Raw genomic sequence first — 16,843 nt, 5'->3', positions numbered from 1 at the left:
GGATCCAGAGAGTATTGTGGGGATCCGTCTCGGCTGCGTTGCTCTCAGTATATCACAGGCAATAGCCCGCTATATACTGAGCTTCGGATCACAGGAGTAGGTTAGTATATGTCCCCCCGTGACCCTAAAGAGAACTATGGGGAAAAACCCTTACCATATAGTTCTCTTTTAAGATTAAACCTATTTTGCCTACACTTAAATTGTGTCCATGTGTATTCTTTAGGGACCCTAAAAGTTACAGTTTTTATAATCACTTTAGATATAATTATACATTGTGATCATATCCCCTTTTAACGGGAGGACACAAACTAGCGTCCTCCCGTCACCCTAGGCTCAGTATACCGCGAGCTGTAGCTCGCGGTATACTATTGTCTCATTGTCACAGGTCGGCTAGAACTATGAGGTGAGTGAAAAGCACTCACCTCATAGGTGTCCTTTAAGCACTTCTTCTCTACAGTGAATACATTTAATCTTTGTAATCATTCCTTAATTGAATTGTCCTTCTCTAAACCCTTTCTAGTTCCATAACATTTTTTCTCTGCATTGGTGACAAAAACTAAACTGCATATTTAAGATGCAGAACAATTGTTTTATAAAGAGGTAGAATTATAGACTTATCTCTTGAATATTCACCCTGAGGATCCCCTCCCAAAGAGTATGTTGCATGCATATTTTTAGCACCCAAGTGCATAACATTTCTCAGTGTTAAACCTCACCTGCCATGTAGCTGCCCACCCCCCCTATTTTATCTAGGTTTTCCTGTAACAATGACACATATTGTGCCAAATGTATTTCCCTGCATTATTTGGTATCTTCAGCAAACAATTAAATTGAACTCTTTATTCCAAAATCGGTATCATTAATAAATATGTTAGACAGCATTGGCCCTAGACAGAGCCCTGGGGAACACCCCCTCACAATCTTAGTCCACACAGTGCCACACAATAAACAACTGATTATTACTCTCTGAACACACTCCTGTAACCAGATTTCTATTCATGCAGATACAATTTCTTCTACGCCAATAAATCTTATTTGGTTAGGAGAAACTGTAAATTGTTTTGTGATTTATTATTTATGAGGTACAGCGTTGAATGCCTTGGGAAAATCCACATATACTACACCAATGGGTGTTCTTCTATTTAAATTCCTACTCACATAATGATAAGAGGTTCATATGACAAGAATGATCTTTCATAAATCCACGCTGATGTCAGGATCCACATTCAGGGCCCATTCACACCACATCCAGATCATCTCCAGATCAGACCAGATTGTTTACGGACCCAAAATGCATCCTAATGTATCCCTATGCCAGGGCTGAAAATGTCCACTCGCCTGCTCGCATTTGGCGAGTAAAAATAAAGTGAGGGCGAGTGGAAATTTGGGTCTCCAAGTACCGGTCCGCGGTCCAACTGCGGCTCGCAGACCGCGCACCTGACTTGCAGGAGCAGCTCCGCTGTCTGCATCTGTGTCGGATGCAGACCGCAGGGCTGCTCCTGTCAGCTCCGGCTTCCTTCGGCCGGAGCTCTGACAGTTCTGAGCTCCGGCCAAAAGAAAAGGATGTATTAGTGAGGTCTGCAGATCTCACTAATCTATCCTTAGATCACCAGGGATTGATCCTCCTCACAGCCTCCTTGCTACAAAAGACGTGAACAGCCGAGGGGGCTATAAGAGGGAGTGTATTATTTTATGTGTGTGGGGGGGTTAATGAGGGGGAGAATAATCTGGCGTTTACAAGCGGAAACTATCAAAAGGTGTTTAGGGGCGGAGTTAAGGCAAGGGCAAGGTATGAGTTAGGTGGGGCAACTGGTGGCGAGTAACTCGTAAGGCCTGGCTAGCAGCTCATGACTTTTGAGCCCTGCCTATGCTATTCCTGGCCTCTGTTCACACCAGTGCAGTCCATTCCAAGCCAAGAGGTAATAAAGAATCCTACTTCCTGCTGCTATGCCTGCACAACAGCTGGGAAACCTGTTTAGATAGGCACAAGACAGACCATTTATGCACAGGATTCTTAGTGACAGGTCTCCCGTGTGCCGGGCAAGAGACAAGAAAAAGTATGATAGTCTCAGCTTGTAGCCTTGTTTTAATTAGGGATGTTCAGATACCAAGTACCGTACTTGGTACAAGTACAGATACTTTTCCAGCTCCAAGACTAGACTAGAGAAAAACTCCCAAAAGTTAGGAGGCAGCTGTCATTTTTAAGGAGCATACGGGGCTTTTGGGATTTGTGCATCCCTTTTTTAATATATGACTTGTTTTATATACAGTGTGTATGTATGTTAGGGATGCACTGATACCATTTTTGTCCAAGTACTCACAGATACAATTACTAATACATTTTTGTTTAGTGCCATGTGACAGCTTTTCTAAAACAATACAGACTAATGATTTCAGGACCAGTGGCGGATCCAGGGGGGAGGGGGGGGACGGGGCAATTGCCCCCCCCCCCCCCGAGATAGAGCCGCTCCCACCCGCAGTAGTAGTGACAGGAGTAGATCCCTGCACAGCGGCCAGGGTTACTCTGCGTCCCACCTCGGTACTCTGTCCCCCCCCCCCACTCTGTGTCCCACCCCTGCTCTCTGCATTATACCCCTAGAGTCTGCGTCCCACCCCTGTGTCACCCCTGTACCCTGCGTCCCACCCCTGTGCCGTGCATCTCACCCCTGCGCCATGCATCCCACCCCTGCACTCTGCGTCATGCCCCTGCGCTCTGCGTCATACCCCTGAACTCTGCGTCATACCCCTGAACTCTGTGTCATGCCCCTGCAGTCTGTGTCCCACCCCTGGAGTCTGCGATCAAACTTTACTTTTATTCTGCATTGTTGCACAGTGTGTTGCTGGGATTTGCAGTCCTCTATAGCTTATGGTATTATTCCTCAGTGGCAGAACTACTAGGGTCTCAGCGGTTACAGATGTAATTGGGCCCAGGCACTCCACCATTGTCCTAAAATTATTAGTCTGCATTGTTTTAGAAAAACTGTCCCATGACACTTTAACAAAGTTATTGGTAATTGTATCTGTGAGTACTTGAGGAAATGTATCCGTACCTGTACTTGGTCTAGAAAAAATGGTATCGGTGGATCTCTACTCCTGTCCGTGCCGGTACCGAGGTACAGACATGTAGTACTATTCATGGGAGGCAGAGTTAAATGACTACAAGTGCGGTACATAGGCAGTCGTCTTAGGGCGTGCCCGGGGGGGGGGTGCAAAAATGCACCTTCCAGCTGGCAGCTGCGTGGAGTAGGCCGGAACCCGGCAGCGGAGGAGAAGGCGGGGCCTGGTGGAGATGGAGGAAGAGGCCAGGCCCGGCGGTGGTGGAGGAGAAGGATGCAGTGCCCGCTGGCGGCCGAGGAGGAGGCAGGGCCCAGCGGTGGAGAAGGCTGCCAGGTAAGAGGTGTGCAGGGGTGTGACTAGCCCACCTGAGACCCTGCAGAGTCCACCATAGAGAGTCTATAGTGGGCTTTGCAGGGTCACTAGTCTAGCCGACCGGTGACAATGAAACTGTCACAGGTCGGCTCAGTAGATCGGGAAGTGAGCGAACACATATCGTGTGCGTTTCTTACCACTGACCTCTGCACTGAGCGTTACTTACTTCTGACTGAAGCACTCTGTGGCTTACCTCCTTCTGACCTCTGCACTCTGTACTTTACTTCCTTCTGCACTCTGTGCGTTACTTCCGTCTGACCTCTGCACTCTGTGCGTTACCTCCTTCTAACTGATGCAATCTGTACTTTACTTCCTTCTGAGAGATGGACTCCGTACTTTACTTCCTTCTGAGAGATGGACTCCGTACTTTACTTCCTTCTGAGAGATGGACTCCGTACTTTACTTCCTTCTGAGAGATGGACTCCGTACTTTACTTCCTTCTGCAAGATGGACTCCGTACTTTACTTCCTTCTGACCGATGCACTCTGTGCATTTCCTCCTGACCTGTGCACTCTGTGGGTTACCTTCTCCTGACCTCTGTACTCTGTATGTTTCTTACTACTGACCTCTGCACTCTGTGCGTTACTTACGACTGACCTCTGCAATCTGTGCGCTACTTACGACTGACCCTTTGCAATCTGTGCGTTACTTACGACTGACCTCTGCAATCTGTGCGTTACGTACGACTGACCTCTGCACTTTCTGAATTACTTCCTTAGGTCAGGGTTTTGTGTATAATTATTTATAGAATTAGATAAGAGACGGAAATACAATTATAGCTCTAGGAACTGTGAATTCCTCGCTGTTGGGATTAAAGGCGAGTCTTAAAATATGCAATTGATTCAGTAAATTTTTTATTATCGTTTGCATCTTTTTTCATTATGGGTGTAGGTGGGGGCCTCACGTTTGAGTTTCGCCTAAGGCCTCACAAGTCTAGAGCCGCCTCTGCCGCACTGCGTCACCTTACTGAGCTCCGCACTGCGTCACCTTACTGACTTCCGCGCACTGCGTCACCTTACTGACCTCCGCACACTGCGTCACCTTACTTACCTCCGCGCACTGCGTCACCTTACTGACCTCCGCACACTGTGTCACTTTACTGACCTCCGCGCTCTGCGTCACTTTACTGACCTCCGCACTCTGGAGAGATGGGCACAGTGGCAATGGACGAGCCAGATTTGGGGGGTCTTATTTTCTGGCAGTGCCCCTCCCAAGACTAGACTCTGGATCCGCCCCTGTTCAGGACAGTGGTGGAGCACCAGGTCCCAGCTGCAACTGCTGCGATGCTGGTAGTTCTCGTGAAAATGCCAAGTATCTGCAATGGTATCTGAACTGGTGTCTTAACATCCCTAGTTTTAATGGTAGAGGAATTAAGTGGAGCAGCAGAGTGAGGGGCATCAATGGGTTAGAGAAGTGTTCTGTTGCTGTTAGTGTAACAAGGATACGCATTCTTTTCATACAGTAAAGTTGTGCTGTAATCACAAAGTAACATGTCACCATTAGTAGCAGACAATATATTATATTGAAAATTGGCGTTCATTTTTTTTCCAAGGAAGAACTTCTCTTTATAAGAAATGTTGTACCATGATTGCTTTGAGGAAAGGTTTGATCCCTATTTACTTCATCCACAAAGCTTGTTTTGATATATCTGCAAAAAAAAATCACAAGGGCCAAGTACTGAATGATGACTATGAAAGTTTGCCATATACAGCTTTCTCAAATTTCCAAATCAGTTTTCTATCCAAGGTGTGTTTGAAGAACATTACACCTTACATTGCAAGAGTAAAGTTGGCCATAAGTGAATAACCCAGCCTAAGTGAAGTGAGCCGAACGCTGTTCGGCTATTCACTTGTGGCTTGCACGGCTGATTTCAGCCGTACATCGGCTGAAATCAGCTGTACATTCGCTGCCTTCAGTCAGAAGGACTTCGACTCAGCCGATCCAACATCTGGATCAGCAGAGCCAAAGCTCTGGCAGCTCACTCGCTGCCGTTCGCCCCTATTTTCATAGGGGCCGAACTTCAGTGAGTGAATAGCCGAATGCCGTTGTGCGGCATTAGGCTCAACTATTCTGCTTGGTACCTCCATGGTCACGAGCAGAATAGAAAATCAGTGAAAAAAGTTAAAAACAAAAAAAGGTTGAAAAAATATTTTTTAAATGTAAACAAATAGTAACAGTAACAAATAAATAAAGATATTTTAAAAAAGAAAAAAAATTATTAAAAAAACATAAAAAATAATTGGGCGAAGCTAGCAATGACAACTGCTTCCTATTGGCCGGCACCTGCTAGATTCTTCTAGCAGGTCCCGTGCAATGAACAACAACTGGGCGAAGTCGGCCGTGACATCACAGTCGGCTCCACCCAGTTGTTATTATACAATGACAGATCAGTGTCCCCAGGTCATTTGGGGATGCTGATCTGTCATTACAACTTGGCAGAGCCAGCCATAAGGTCACAGCTGGCTCTGCTCAACTGTCATTTGCGGGGCTCACGGCCGGCCTTCGGCAGGCCATTCGCCCCGCTTCGGCTGTTACTTTGGCTCAGTTGAGCCGAAGCATATGCCTTCGGCTCAGCTGAGCTGCTTGGCCACCTTCGGCTGCTGTATGGGCTATTGCTGTCCGGCGGCCGAAGAGAGCCGAAGGATCAGCCGAAGCTACGGCTGGATTCTTTGGCTCATTCCTGAATAACCCTGTTAGATTTCTCTAGTTCTGCTCCGCGCACTGAATGAGAGAATTTAGTCAATTTCCCAATTCACACTAAACAGCATGGATGATGCAGTCTCCCCTGCCAACTATTGTATTCACTATATCGCAGGTTGCTAAATACCCAAACAGCGACTGCTTCTATTTGGATGCAGTCACTATTCGACCAACAATTTTCCACCTGGCTCTTTTGACAAAAGTTGATTTTAAAAAATTTACTTTTATCGGGTCGGTGGTGCTGACAGGGCCACCCCATCCCAAATTTCAGCTATTTCAGACAAAATTCAAGCATTCTATGGCTAACTTATGTTTTTCGCAAGACGCATAATGTAGGTATTGAGCAGAGGAAGTAAATCAAGGCAATGATGTATTCCTTCTTGAGAGGGTAAAGTTTGATGAAGAAAATGCTTCTTAGCCACTTTTTTTTCAGGCATTGAAAACCACTTATTTTATTTCTTACAATGAAAGGCAGAGTAATTTGATGCTTTTTCAAAGAGCAATATTATTTCCTTAGATTCTTAGGGGCCTTGATCTCTTCTGCCCATTTAATGAGGGGAACTTATCAAAACTGGAGCAAAGCTGTGCATGACAACCAGTCAGCTTCTATCTTTAATTTTCAAAACTTAGCTGAACAAACTGAAGAGAGAATTGGATTGGTTACTATGGCCAACTGCTCCAGATTCTGTCTGCTCCAGTTTTGATAAATTCCCCTCATTGTATTTTTCAACTGAAGAAACAAAGGGAGGAAAAAGCTAGATCAAAGCCCAGAATCTCCTTTAGGCCTGGTTAATACTGAGCGTTTTGTAGCGCTTTTTCTGCTCTAAAAAACACTCCAAAAATCTGCCCCTAAAGAAAATCCCATTCATTTCTATGGCCCTGTTCACACCTGAGCGTTTTGGCCCAATAAGCAAAACGCCTGTAGCTGGAAAAAGTACAGGAGCTTTTTTTGGCATATTGCAGCTCATTTTGGCACCGGACCATGCAAGCACAACATCAGAAGATGCAGGACCAGAATGTAATGTTGTTTTGGGCACTGGATCCTGCATTGGTGTCCACCTTGGTACATTGTGCAGAGTGTTGAGTTTAGCTGCAGGGTGCTATACAGGTCCATGGCAGTGCCATACTTGCAATGGTGTGACCCTGTCCCTGAAGAACCCTTAGAGGATATGCTTACCCAAAGTGAATGAAGCTGAGGAATAATGCTTCCAATAAAGAAGACACAGGAGGTGGTGAGTCCTAGCCCTGGTTCTTCCTCCCCTCCATGTAGGTGATCTGTCTCTGACTGGGCCTTCTTCCCTGCTGTGGCCCTGGCAGTGCGCGCCCAGGGCCCCCAGCCCATGCTGGGCTAGATGCCTGCTCCTTCTGTCTTCCTTTTTAGAGATGGGGGAACATTTATGGGTTCCCTATGTCCCCTTACTCCCCTCACCTTTTCCTCTACTGCCGCTCTTACCATTCTCCCCCTCTTGTAGAACGGAGGTGTTAACTGTGGTTCTCCTTGCTGTGTGTGGGCTCCAGCTGCATGTTCCTGGAGCCCGTGACATACTGTTCATGCACTGGTCAGCACATGCGCAGTTGTCTCGGGCAGCCATTTTGCCAGAGCCAACAGTGTTTGTGCACTGCTGGTGTGTAGACTTGCACATCCACATTGAGGACTCTGGTGGCCATTTTTTCTGCAGCCAACAGAGTGGAGGGACAGAGCAGAGATCGGGCAGCGGTGACATGCACACGGTACAAACATCTACATTTTTGGCACCAATGGGTGGTCCTTTTGGGTCATGTAGAGGGATAGAGCTTGGGGGTCGCAGGGTAGTCTAGCGGAGTGGCAGAGGGCTGAGACAATGGTCAGAAGGGAAGATAATCACCAAAAACTGTACTTTAAAGTGTATTTGCATGTTTGCAGTCCCATTTGAGAAAACCCCTTTATATTTGTGTTATGTGTTCACACAGCATGCTGAATAATAATTTAAAAAATATATATTTCTTACCTTAGATGTTTTGTTGCAACAGGCAACATGGCGGATTCATTTTTTTCTGAGCACTTTTACAGTGATCTATCTTTATAGAAAGACTTAGCACTGAAGTTTGAGGATTTTGTATCATCATTAACTTCATTAGCATATTAGCATGTGAATTCAGAAACCCGTACCCAAGTAAAAGAAATTTAAAGAAAAAATTCTTAACCCTTGCGGTGGGGATACATTGTATATAGTGTCCTATACACTGTATAGAACAGGATGACTTGAGGATCCTTAGACCGATGCAGTGGAGGGGGAGCGAAACAGAAGGGACCGGCCTAAGAGCCAGCTCTGAGGATCAGGCGAGTATAACTTTTTTTTAACAAAGACACAAATAAGCATTTATCCCTTGCAGCGCAGTGGGAAGTTTGTTGATGTTTTCAGCCATTTGGGTTTGAGAGGTGCAAAACCTTTGGGTCCAGTCAGTAGTTTCCAGGGGGTTAAAACTGGAGTTTCTTTCTTTTCCCGGTCATGGTATCCAATCTTCCGGTGTCTCCCTAAAAGGCAGAGGCATTGCAGAAAGCTCTTCTGTAGCTTCTAAACATGCGTAATATCGCTCTGGCTCCCTTTCAAGAAAGATTCCAGGGATTTTATTCCAACCTGTTCACAGTCCCAAAACCAAACAGAGGGATTGGTCCTATATATGACCTAAAAAACCTAAACAAACTTCTGTCAGTGCACAAGTCCTGGATGGAATCTGTTCCTTCTGTTGCCTCCCTGCAGGAGGGGGATTTTTTGCCATTGGATTTGTCACAATTTTCCCTCCCCATTAATGTTTTCTAGCTCTCCCTTTCAGCCTATTGACTACCCATTGGGTGTTCACAAAAGTGTTAGAACCAATACTAGCCTTGTTACATTCGCAGGGAATACACGTGGTGAGTTATCTTGACAATCTCCTCCTAAAAGCCAAATCCGATCTGACAATGAACCTTCACAGGACTGTTCTGATGTTAGATCGCTTTGGTTGGATAATAACTATCGGAAGTCTTCACTGACTCCCATCCACTGTTTGGAGTATCTGGGGCTCATATTAGACACAATCAGAGCCAGGGTATTTTTACCCCCATGGACAAACTTTGGTCCCTGCAGGGTCTGCTTCAGTGTCTTTGGTTGCAAGCACACCCCTCAATAAGGTTCTGTATAAGTGTCCTAAAGGTGATGGTTTCTCCTTTCAAGGCTGTCCCATTCACTCAGGTCCACTGAACATTTTGACCTTGAGGAACAGTCTCTATTGCTGGATTCAGTGGCGTAACTAGAACCGTCAGGGCCCCGGTGCAAGAAACCATGAAGGGCCCCCCCCAACCGCAATGGCACCGCATGGTTAACAGGAAGGCTGCCGAGGTCCCCAGCAAGCGCGGGACCTCAGGCAGCCGCTTGTTTAAAATGTTAGTGCGGTGTTCTGTCGAGAACGCTGACCCAGTATCAGCGCTTACGACACAGACGGGATTAACGAGGAAACCGGCATTTATTTACAAAGTATTCGTCTATAATGGTTAATTGTGACCATTAATAATATACCGTCCATGGCAGTAAATGAAGGATGGAATATTATTAATGGTCACAATTAACCATTATAGACGAATACTTTGTAAATAAATGCCGGTTTCCTCGATTATCCCGTCTGTGTCGTAAGCGCTGATACTGGTCAGAAACCCTCCAACCCCCCCCCCCCCCCACCCCACTATAATGCATTGCTGGGACTTGTAGTCCTCTATAGCTGATGCCATTTTGCCCTGCTGCAATGCAGAATGGCACCAGCCATAGAGGACTACAACTCCCAGTAATAATTTATACAGAAATGCAGATTAGTTCCATCAGCTATACAAACTTCTATGCGTCTTTCTCCAAAGGCAAGAAGACTTTAACTGAACTGATGGCTGGTCAGACCAGGGCTGAGGTTAGAGAATTATTTTCATCCAATTCAGTGGAAAGTCCTGAGTATGGATGCCAGTCTTTCAGACTGGGGAGGTGTTCTTGGTCACCTGTCAGTGCAGGGGGTCCACAGGGATAAGCATTGCCTATTACTGTTCTGGAGCTGAAGGTGATCCATCTTTGTCTTCTTCACTGGTCTCCCCCACTCCAGGGAAAATGGACGAGGGTTCAGTCCGGCAGTAGCTTACATAAATCATCATGTGGGTACAAGGAGTTATGTTGCCCAAAGGGAAACAGAGAGAATTGTGAAATGGGCAGAAGCTCATGTAACAATTCTGCCACCTGTGTACATTCCCAGGGAGGAAAATTGGGATGTGGATTTCCTCAGTCAGCAACAGCTAGATAAGGGAGAGTGGCCTTTGAATCCGGGGATGTTTCCACAAATCTATCATCAGTGGGGAACACTGGATGTGGATCTTCTGGCATCCAGGTTCAAACAAACTGGACTGGTTTGTATCCAGAACCAAAGGCCTTTGCCAGATCCAAAGGCCTTTGTGGTGGATGCTCTGGAATCTTAATGATCAGTTCAACCTGATCTACGCTTTTCCGCCGCTGAAGATTCATTCTCGTCTCCTTCGCAGAATAGCAGTGGAAGGTATTATGGTGATCCTGGTGGCTTCTAGTTGGCCGAGGAGAGTATAGTTAATGGATATTCTCCATCTGTCCCTAGGCTCTCCATAGAGGCTTCTCAAATGGCTGAATCTAATGTCACAGGGTCAAGTCTTCCAACCTGCTTCTCAGTCGCTAGCTTAGTTATTCCTACTTTGTTACATGCATGGAAGCCCTCATCTTGTAGGGTATATTAGACATGTGCAGTGGCAAACAATTTGTTTTGTTTTGTTTTGATTTGGATTTTGCGTTATTTAGTTTTTCGGGATTCGGGTCCTAAATTGAATTCGTTTCGGGATTCGGACGAAATCCGTTAGCGGTAGTCTGGACTCTGTTTTTTTTTTTCTTCAATTAAAGGATTTTATCAAAAGTCTGGACTTTTTAATATCTATTTATTTAAACCTTTAGTAAATGGTGAATGGGTAGGGGTACAAGTACCCCTTACTCATTCACAAGGGGGGGGGCAGCATCCGGGTGTTCCCTTAATTAAAGGGATACCCCGATGCAAATAAGCCCCCTTGCTTGCAGACCCCCACAACCACTGGGTCAGGGTTGCGGGGAAGAGGCCCTTGTCCCCATTGGCATCGGGACACCCTCCCAATGCCGAGGGCACGTGGCCTGGCAAGGCACAGGGAGAGGGGGGGTGCTCTATTGTCCCCCCCCCTTTCCTGCCCTACCGGGCCAGTCCTCGGATCAAGGGTCTGGTAATAATGTTAGGGGGGACCCCATGTTTTCTTTTCCCATTTTTGGGGGCAGGGGGTTCCCCCTTAAAATTCCTACCAGACCTAGAGGGCCTGGTAGGGATTTTGGGGGAACCCCACGCACTTTTTTTTAACTTGGGGGGGGGGGGGCGCCCTTCCAAACATTCCTACCAGACCTAAAGGGTCTAGTATGAATTGGGGGGGGAATCTCACGCTTTTTTTTTTTTTTCCTCTTCTGCAGACTGTAAAAAAAACATTTTTTTTTCTAATGTCACTTTGGTGCAACGAAATTTCGTCCAACAAACTAAATTTCGTCCAGACTACCACGAACGAATTTTGGAATCTGAAATTCGGATTCGTTTTTTCTGTAATTCGGAATTCGGATACATCCGAATCTCCGAATTTCCGAAATTTGGTTTGAATTTTGATTCGAAACGAATCGCACATGTCTAAGGTGTATTACCGAACATGGAAAGTGTACTTTGCCTCGTACGAAAGGAAGGACCTTGAACCCAGATCTTACGCTGAGTAAGATTTTAGAGTTTCTATATCAGAAATTGGCCAAGTACAATCAAGGGCCAGATTTCCGTCTTAGCAGTTCTTTTTTCAGGAACCCTTTGCTTCTCATTTTTTGGTTTAAGCCTTTGTGCAGGGAGTCACTCACTTAACTGCTCCAAGACACCCTCCGTTGTCTCAATGAAATCTCAATTTTGTTATTTCCTGTTTGCAACAGGCTTCGTTTGCACCTATAGAAACCATAGGCTTGAAAGACCTTACTCATAAAGTTGTTTTCCTGGTAGCAGTTACTTCAGCTAGGAGGGTCTTTAAGTTAGTAGCCTTGTCCTGTAAGGAACCTTACCTTGTTCTACATGAAGAAAAGGGAGTGCTTAGCCTAGGGAGTCCTTCTTACCTAAGGTGGTTTCATCAGTTCACCTTAATCAGGAAATTGTGTTGCCCTCCTTTTATCCAGATCCAGAGAATCCTAAGGAAGAGTCACGACACTCTTTGGATATTGTAAGGGAGTTATAGGTCTATCTCAACACCACTTCTTCTTTCAGATCTCTGTTGGATGCAGACCACATAGCTGCTTCTGGCAGTGCTGACAATCAGTATGAGTCAGTAGTGTGCAGTCTTCACTGAGCGCCAAAAGAAAGGATTAGTAAGGCCTGCAACATACATAATGACATCACTCACAGAGATCCTGACAATACACACACACAAACCATCACAAACAAAATGTACTGACATTGTATACAAAGAAACAATCACAGACATATATACTGGCATTATAAGCACATGCAGACATTAACACTGGTACCGTATATAGTTACAAGTTGAAGTATGAAGTGTTGCCGTATGGAGACGGGAACCCGCAGATGTAGCAGTGCCGTCCGTCCGTTTTTTTACTACGGGCGGACGGCAAGAGGTTAAATTTCGAAAGCGGCCCCCATGGGATAAGAACATTTTTTCAGTGGCCCCCAAGTGAATTTGAGTTTGAGACCCCTGTTCTACAGGTATACTCTAGTATGGGCATCTCCCTGCCCTTTTTAGTCAGTGTTCATTCTACAAGGGCTATCTGTGCTTCTTGGGCTCTTTGTCACCAGGCAACTGCTTTGTAGATTTGGTCTTATGTGCATACTTTAATTAGGTTTTATAAGTTGGATATGCAAGCATCAGCAGATGCTGATTTTAGCCAATTGGTCTTGCAGGGAGATAATTAAGATTATTCTGTGCTATGCAGGTTGGTGGTTGAGCTCTGTTCCTACCCCTCTATGTATTGCTTTAGGATGTCCCAATCATCTTGATGCGCCCTGTGTCCTGTACTGTACGATCAAAAACATAGTATGTTTAACTTACTGTAAAATGTTTTTCTTGGAGTATGGTACAGGACCCAGGACCCTCCTTTCTATATCCTCTATTGCTTGAAGATAAATGAGGATCTATTTTGGGGGGGGTTATATAGGTTCCAACAGCTCTGGCCAGTGTTCAGTCACCTGATGATACCACTATATATCAACTGTCTTGATTCGCCCCCTGTCCTGTAAAATACTATTTATTGCTTTAGGATGTCCCAACCATCTTGATTCGCCCTGTGTCCTGTACTGTACGATCAAGAACATAGCATTTTTGACTTACTGTAAAATGTTTTTCTATGAGTACGGTACAAGACCCAGGACCCTCCTTTCTATATCCTCTATTGCTTGAAAATAAATGAGGATGTGTTTTGGGGGGGTTATATAGGCTCCAACAGCTCTGGCCAGTGTTCATTCACCTGATGATACCACTATATATCAACTGTCTTGATTCGCCCCCTGTCCTGTAAAATACTATTTATTGCTTTAGGATGTCCCAACCATCTTGATTCGCCCTGTGTCCTGTACTGTACGATCAAGAACATAGCATTTTTGACTTACTGTAAAAAAAATTTCTATGAGTACGGTACAAGACCCAGGACCCTCCTTTCTATATCCTCTATTGCTTGAAAATAAATGAGGATGTGTTTTGGGGGGTTATATAGGCTCCAACAGCTCTGGCCAGTGTTCACTCACCTGATGATACCACTATATATCAACTGTCTTGATTCCTGTCCTGTACAGTACTCCAAGAAAAGGATTTTACAGGTATGTCAAAATTCCTATGTTTCAAATTATTGTTAGATACGCTGTGTAAATAGGAACACATACTGTACATAAAAACAAACATATCATGGAGGTTTTCTCAATTTTGACTGCAAAAGTGGAAATACACTTTAACGTTCACTTGTCACAAGAGTTCACAGTCACATAAGATCTTCAACGCTTATAGCAACCTGGGAGACCACTCGACCCACAGCAATATGACCGACCACTTCATCGGGGATGGCAGCCCTCCACAAGGAGTATGGGACCTCCTCCACAGACCATGCCAGAAACAAAAGAGAAAAAGAGGCGTGTTTCCCTTGTATAATATTGTCTAATAAAGGAAATTTGGTTGTATAAAAACATTCATATACTCACATAATACTTAAAATCAAGTGTATCTATAGACCACATCAGTAAACTTTCCCAATCTGATAGCCTGAAGGAAAACCTTATAGAGAACCAGTTCACATACAGCAGCTGCTCAGACTTGCAGACTGTTTTGCTGAATGCATTTTCAGGGTCACACCCCCTTCTTCAGAGCCAAAAGCTCTGAAGGACACAAATATTTGAGGCTACCTTGTGACTGCCTCTGGGGACATAATTATTCAGGGCTGCCTTATAAGTGTCTCTTTCCCAGGACTCTTGCCTGGGGGAGGGTAGTGGTCAGGAATAGAGGCCCAATATCGGGGTCTACAGATGTCCCTCCAGTGAAGGGGGAAGCTGTCCGGGCTAGTTCCAGCGCCACCTGGAGGCGCTCTGGATCCTAACACATTCCCTACAGCTGAAATAAGTGGAGGGAGGAACTTCGGCTGCAAGAGGTGCCAGCAAAGCTTGAATTTGGCTTGGGCCTCACAGGGAGTCTGGTGTTTCACCCAGGAAGTTTTGTACTATGTCTTCTAACCAGCTAAAATTCTGTCCTACACAGTGTTGCCGCAATTGGCTTAAAGCCTTGTTGCATTGTGAAGCTGGGGAGTGGTCAGTGAGTTTGGAGTCTGTACTGTCCTAGGTGTATGTAGCCCTTAGCCCTCTCTCTTATGTGAGCTGCTGAAGGAATAAAATCTTTGAAAGCACCTTAAAGTGAGTGGCACCCAACTTTACATTTGCATCCCGTGAATGGCTAAGGTCTGTACTGTCCTAGGTGGATGTAGCCCTTAACCCTCTCTCTTATGTGAGCTGCTGAAGGAATAAAATCTTTGAAAGCACCTTAAAGTGAGTGGCACCCAACTTTACATTTGCATCCCGTGAATGACTAAGGACTTACTCCTGAGGTGAAATGTCAGCCCACCCTGCCTCTGGGGTCCTTCACATGGGTCAGGGGATGTTACCTATGGTTACAAATAAATTGGCTAGAGTGACTGTGCAAACCAATACCTGACGTATGCTACGAGACATAAAGTGAACCTGTGTTTTGTCCATGCAGGCTTATTTTAATGTCCTCCGTCACAGCTGCACATATATAACCTCTCTTTTTCCTGCTGCTCTGTTTAGCTTCTGAGTGCAAATAGAAGACAGCTCTGTGTGAGCTTCAAATTGCTCCAGTCAGAGCTTGCATGAGGCTCAAGACTCCCCCTACCCCATGTTACAGTGCCCGGCCAGTCACCACAGATGAATTACATACTGCTCCATACCTGCAAGTCCCGGGTGTAGGCATTCTGTCAGGGACACCGGCACAGGTGACCCCACACCTGCGCAGGTACCCACACAGGCAGACCAAACATGTGTGACCACACGGACAAGGCAAGTATTATACACGGACCAGGCAAGGATGTTAGATATGTATAGTTTGTTTAATATACACCTTGGACTAATTGCAACAACCAACAACAAGGCTCAGGACAGCAAACAAAAGACACATGAAACAGGACTTCAACCAGGGTTCAGGACTCACAAGTAACCAGGTTCAAACAGGGTTCAGGATTCACAGGTAACAAGGTTCAAAACATGATTCAGGACTCACAGGTAACAAGGTTCAAAACAGGATTCAGGACAGGTAACAAGGTTCAAAACAGGATTCAGGACAGGTAACAAGGTTCAAAACAGGATTCAGGACTCACAGGTAACAAGGTTCAAAACAGGATTCAGGACTCACAGGTAACAAGGTTCAAACAGGGTTCTGGGTTCAGGACAAACAGGAAACAATACTGAGCCATCGTCCTGACTGCAGGGAGGGTTTAAATACACTTCCAGGAAGCACCAGGTGATGGCTAAGTGCTGGGAGACACCCGCAGGTGAGCACTGGAACTGCAGGGCTAGTTCCAGCGCCACCTGGAGGCGCTCTGGATCCTAACACATTCCCTACAGCTGAAATAAGTGGAGGGAGCATAAAAGAAATTTGAGTATATTAACAAAAACCTGTTGTTTGTCCCATATGGGAAAAACACATATGCTATAACCCTTTGCTGCCAGGCCCTGCTCTCCACTTTTAACTTTAGGTACCTGGACCACTTTCTCTCACTTTTTTATTATGCTTCAATATTTTGTACTTACAGCTTTGAAGTTTATAAAATACCCTAAAAAACGATAGATAGATAGATAGATAGATAGATAGATAGATAGATAGATAGATAGATAGCTCTGCTGATTTTGTACATCCTATGATAGTTTTACAAATGATTATCAAAACAATATGTTCTATAAAAGTACACTAAAATCATTATTAGCAGACACAAACACAATATAACTTACAAAATTCCCACTAAATCTAAAAAAATAAAACTATATTTAGCTAGTAAATAGCAAATATTTATATATTTCTAAATTGTGACTTTTTGCAACAATCAGAAGTACAGTATGTCAGTAAGCAACTTATAACCCCAAATCCAAAAAAGTTGGG

The sequence above is a fragment of the Nanorana parkeri genome, unplaced genomic scaffold, assembly GCF_000935625.1.
Source record: "Nanorana parkeri isolate BGI_ZX_2015 unplaced genomic scaffold, ASM93562v1 scaffold1639, whole genome shotgun sequence".
Classification (NCBI taxonomy): domain Eukaryota; kingdom Metazoa; phylum Chordata; class Amphibia; order Anura; family Dicroglossidae; genus Nanorana; species Nanorana parkeri.
Note: the sequence above shows the minus strand (reverse complement) of the source record.